This window comes from Myotis brandtii, unplaced genomic scaffold (assembly GCF_000412655.1).
Source record: "Myotis brandtii unplaced genomic scaffold, ASM41265v1 scaffold1370, whole genome shotgun sequence".
Lineage (NCBI taxonomy): Eukaryota > Metazoa > Chordata > Mammalia > Chiroptera > Vespertilionidae > Myotis > Myotis brandtii.
This window is the reverse complement of record NW_005354875.1, coordinates 97,447-103,022: the sequence shown is the minus strand read 5'-3', so window position 1 is coordinate 103,022 and position 5,576 is coordinate 97,447. Positions and strand designations below refer to the sequence as shown.

Genomic DNA, 5,576 nt, shown 5'->3' with positions numbered 1-5,576 from the left:
GAACCTTCTCGCAGTCCAGGGCCCCTCAGGGGATGTACGCTTGTTCTTTGGGATTTTTTCATCGTCAGATAAAAGGATACTTACATTGGGGCAATCCTCTCGAGATATAATATTCCAGTTGCACCCATATGACAATGACAGTGCCCCTCAGAGGGAGGGAGCCGATAGATGGGGAGCAGGAAATTCTGAAAATCAAAGCGATGATGGAGATGCTAAGCCTTTCCTTCACGCATCTGACACCCCTCCTCAGGCGGCCTGCAGGCCAAGCGTCTGCTGGACCTTTACCACTTGATGTCCTGGCAGGCTGCCCTGGGCCCTGCTAGGTTGTGTGCAGGGTTGCCTGGGCCCAGGGGTGTCACCCCCTCCCCCCAGCCACCCCTGTTACAGCTCCTGCACATGGGCGCTGGTCTCTGGGGGCCACATCAGGATGGCAGCATAGATGTCTTCCATCTGCCACAGCAGTGCCCTGTCTGCATGCCCATCCTTGCCTGGGCCTGGCCCCTGCTGCTTAGGCATCCCTGACTCAGGCCAGGACCTCCACAAAGTGGCAGGGGAACTTGCCCCTCTACAGCTTCAGGACCACTTCTGGATGTTCCGAAAGCTGTAAGCAGCCTCAAAGCATAGCAGAACCTCTCAGTCCCTTTCAAAGGTGACCTCCTGGAAGTCTTTGTTCCTCAGGGTGCAGTAGGTGAGCACCCCCATGTCCTCGTTGAACAGTTCCTTGGCCATGTGCCTGAAGATGTGAGCCAGGTACTTGTCAGAGCTAGCACCCTCGTGGAGCCTCACCTCCTTCTCCTTCATGTCTCCAAACAGAGTGTCCACAGTGGCGTCATTCGAGGCGAAGTCACTCTGCTCCATTATCTGGACAATTTCACCTGAGGTTAACATGCAGTCAGCACCCTGAGAACTATGCAAAGCTGTGGGAACATCTTCTCAAAGGGCCTCCAGTTTCTTGTCATAACATGGGGTCACAATGACGTGGAAAATCTTGTCTGGGGATAGGTTCTGCCATCTGGCGAAGTAATCCTTCACCAGAGAGCCTATGACCTGCTGGGGAGACTTGACCGAGCAGAGGTGGGGGGTGATGGGGTGACCCAGCACACACTCTGCATATCAGACCCAGCTGGGGCAGGCGGAGGCCAGCATGGGTAGCTAGGGCTGTTCCTCACGGTGCTGGCAGTACCGACACACACATTCCTTCTGACTCTCCAGGATGCTGAAGTCCACAGCTATCTTCATGTCAAAGACAGTGCACCCCAAGGCTTTTGAAGAAGCTGCAGAGCCTTCTGGATGCATCATTGACACTGAGGCTGAATTTAGCAGCAAAATAAGGCAGAGACTGAGGACACACAGACACTGCCAGCACCTTGTACTGTGAGGTAACACATTTCTTATTAAGGTTCAGAACACGGAAGAAGTCCTTGGTGTTCTGTTGAGAAACTTGGACTCCTTCCTCTGAGGTCACACAACTGTCACACGCCAGGCAGTCACTCAGAAATATCTTGGCATCGGCCAACTTATGGAATTCTCCCTTCTCTCTGTTCTCCTGAACCGGACGCCGGATGCTGACTGCAGCATTCTCTTGATCATCAGTTTGGGTTTTTTTACTACATTCCTTCCATGTGCAGTGCTCACAATTCATCTGGAGCGGGGTGGGTGGTGGCCGGCTCGAGTGAGCTGGAGGAAGCATGGGGAGAGCAGTCACTGTTGGTCACCCCTGGCATTGCTGTTGGTATCCTTTCTTCCTTGTGGAGTGTCTAGGGAGGGGAAGCAGCTGCAGTGCCGAGGCTGAGTTCCAAGAGGCCAACAGCGCTGTCAGGATTGTGCTGGCTGCGCAGGTCCGTTGGTGCCTGGCTTATCCTCTGGAGATTGAACCCGCAGGACTACTAAGGGAGCCTGTCCCCAGTTCCGCCCCACCTCTGCCACCGATTGTTTGGAGTCTGAGGCCAGGGAGGAGGGACCAAGCGGTCTGCCTTCCACCTGCTCACCAGTCGCTGCTGCCATGGATTCATCAGAGCCTGAGGGATCCCAGTTCCCCCATTAGCCATCCCCTGATCAATAGAGCCTGCTGTTCCATTGCCTGTCCAGTCATTTAGGTCATGACAGCCCTTGGCTTTTTATACATTAGGATCTTTATCTCTTCTCAGAGATTTTTAAAAAAATATATTTCAGAGAGGAAGGGAGAGGGAGAGAGAGATAGAAACATCAATGATGAGAGAGAATCATTGATTGGTTGCCTCTTGCACGTCCCCCACTGGGGATCAAGCCCTCAACCCAGGCATGTGACCTTGGCCGGAATCAAATCTGGGACCCTTCAGTCCACAGGCTGACGTTCTATCCATTGAGCCAAACCAGCTAGAGCTCTTGTCAGAGATTTTGACTTAAAGTCTATTAGTCTAATATAAATAAACCCAACCCTACTCTCTTTTGACTACAGTTTGAATGGAATATCTTTTTTGCCTCCTTTCACTTTTAGCCTGTGAGTGTCCTTAAAGCTGAAATTAATATCTTGTAGGCATAGAGTTGGTTATTTTTTAAATCTACTTAGCCACTCCATGTCTTTTGATTAGAGACTTTACTTCACCTACATTGAAAGTAATTACGGATAAGATTTGCTATTGCCATTTTCTTGTTTTCTGACTGTTTCATAGTTCCTTTGGTCCTTTTTATTCTCTTGCTGTCTTTGTGATTTGATGATTTGTTCCCTAAGCTTTGGTTTCTTTCTATTTTATCTCTTTTCTTTGTGGTTATCATGAAAACATAATAATAACAGTCTATTTTAAGCTAATTATATCTTAAGTTTGATCACATACAACTCTTTCCCTATACTCTCTTTACCTCACATTTTGTTTTTGATGTCATAATTTATATTTTTATAATCATTAAAAAATTATTATAGCTATTTTTATTTCTAATACTTTTGTGTTTTAACTTTTATACTTGTGTTTAAATTAATTTATGCACTGCCATTAATTTTGAAGTATCCTAAATTTTATTATGTACTTTCATATGCTTTCATGTTATTAATTGGCACTATTTCATTTCATCCTGAATAACTCCTTTTAACATTTCTTATAAAGCAGATCTAGTGGTAATAAACTGTCTCAGCATTTGTTTGTCTGGGAACATCTTTTATCTCTCCTTCATTTTTTAAAAACAGCTTTTCTGGGTATAGTAAGCTTGGTTGGATTTTTTTTTCACTGCTTGGAATATATCATTCAACTATATTTAACAGCAAAGTTTCTGCTGGGAAATATGTTGATAGTCTTGTGGATGATCCTTTCTTTGTGAGGGGTCACTTTATTCTTGCTGCTTTAAAAATTCTTTCTTTGTTTTTGTCTTTGTCTTTTGATAATTTGATTATAATATGTTTTACTGTGATATTTTTTAAGTTGACCCTGTTTGGGGGCTTTTATATATCATGAACCTAGATGTCTATGTTTCTACCAAGATTTGGGAATGTTTTAGCTATTGTTTTGTTTTTATTATTATTTGTTGTTGTTTTTTAAATATGTTTTCTGTCCTTACCTCTCCTTCTGGAACTCTCATAATATGTATTCATTAGATAGTATCTCATTAAACCTGTTGGTGTTCTTTATTCAATTTTTTTTACCTTCAAATAGGATAATTTCTGATTATCTCTCTTTGTGCTCACAGATTCTTTCTTCTGCTTGATTGAGTCTCCCCTTGAAATTCCCTATTTCATTTTTCATTTCATTTATTGTATTGTTTAGCTCCAGTATTTCTGTCTGGTTCCTTTTTTGTTATTTCTATACCTTGATGGACATCTTGTTTCCATATATTGTTTCCCTGATTTTGTTGAGTTGGTTCTTGGACCTCACTGAACTTCCTTAAAACAGCTACTTTATAAGTCAATTCATAAATATCAAATTTTAAATATCAGTTATTGCAAAATTATTTTTGTTATGAATATGTAATGTTTTCAATGTTATTCTTTTTATATAAAGTTTTGTGTTGTTGTCTTTGCATTGGAAAAAACAATCACCTCATCCAGTAGCTACTGTCTGGCTTTAGGAGTAAAAGGTCTTCACCAGTCAGCCCAGCTGGGGATTCTGTGAATCACTCTGGGCTTTTCTATGAATACATTCCACTCCTCTTTTTTCCCTGTTGTGGGAAAGTTTTAATATTATATGCCTTATATTCATCCCACAAAGTGAAGCCTAGTGCTGAAAGCCTCCCATTTATTCATCCTAAAATAATACCCTGATGTATTCAAAGTTATACACCATCTCCAAATCCAGCAGATTGGGAAAGCTGTATGGGTGCTTGTGCATGATCTAGAGGCTTGTGCTTCCTTTTGTGGGGGCATGTGCAGGATTCTGGCTGAAAATAGGAGGGGCATATGGAGTATTAGGGACTTGCAAGGGGTAGTATATTGGTCTGCAAGTGATGTTTCCTACAAGGATTATTGCCAGGCCTCTTGGTGGAGTCTCAAAGTGTCATTTTCTTTTGTTGAGTTCTGTGTCCCAGTTGTTTGAGCCGAAACCAGTTTTCCCTTCTCCTGGCTGCCTGAATAATATTCATCCATGCCAATCCCCCAAGTGTTCTGCATTGAGTGGGAAAGAGTGGGCCTCTTGAGCAGCTGGGAAAGCTGGGCACTCACTATACTCTCATTTTCCCTTATGGGAGAAATCATGAGCCAAGGGGGTATCTCTTAGCACTAAGCTGTGCCACCTGGGGAAAGGGTGACATGGGTAAAGTGAAACTGTTTTCTCCCCCTCTTTAATGAATTTTTTCTTGGATTTATTGATTGATTGACTTTTGCTCCAATGGAGTGCTGGGATCTCTGCTGGATTTGCAGGCTCTCACAATGGTATTCTTATCTGTGGGTGGTTATCAAAATCAGTGTTTCTGTGAGATATAAGGGCTGAAAATTCCTACTTCACCATCTTGCTGATAGCACTCTTTACTGGTCCATTTCTAATAAGAAATAAAATAATCTTTCTGTGTAGCATAGTGAGACAATAGGTACACAGTAGTTCCTTGGATAAATGTTTTGCTATCACTCCATTCACTTATAAGGCAGCCAAAAGGGTGATGACTTTGTGTCAATGACACTGTGCTTAACATTGTAAGGTGACACAATTTAACAAACAAGATAGAAACAGAATCATAGATAGAGAACAGACTGACAGCTGTCAGAGGTGGGGGGCATGTGCGGCTAGATGAAGAAGGTGAAGGGATTAAGCAAAACAAAAGAAAACCTCACAGACAAAGACAATAGCATGGTCATTACCACAGGGGAAGGTGGGTGGGGGGAGGAAAAAGAGGGTATAGGAGGGTAAATGGTGATGGAAGAAGACTTGACTTTGGATGATGTTTTATTGAACGATACACCGAAAAACTATATTATTTTATTAACCAATGTCACCCCAATAAATCCAATGAAAATATAAAAATTAAATCAACATGAGCCAGATTAAAAACAATAAAATAAAATTTGATACAGTGGGGCCTTGACTTACAAGTTTAATTCGTTCCATGACGGAGCTCGTAACTCAAATTACTCATATGTCAAATCAATTTTCACCATTACAATGAATTGTGTCATTAAT

At 42.7% G+C, this 5,576-nt stretch overlaps 1 pseudogene; it reads right to left on the bottom strand.

Annotated features, from left to right (window-relative positions):
* Window positions 1-246: 246 nt before the first annotated feature.
* Window positions 247-1,642, bottom strand: LOC102248693 (annotated as a pseudogene).
* Window positions 1,643-5,576: the final 3,934 nt, after the last annotated feature.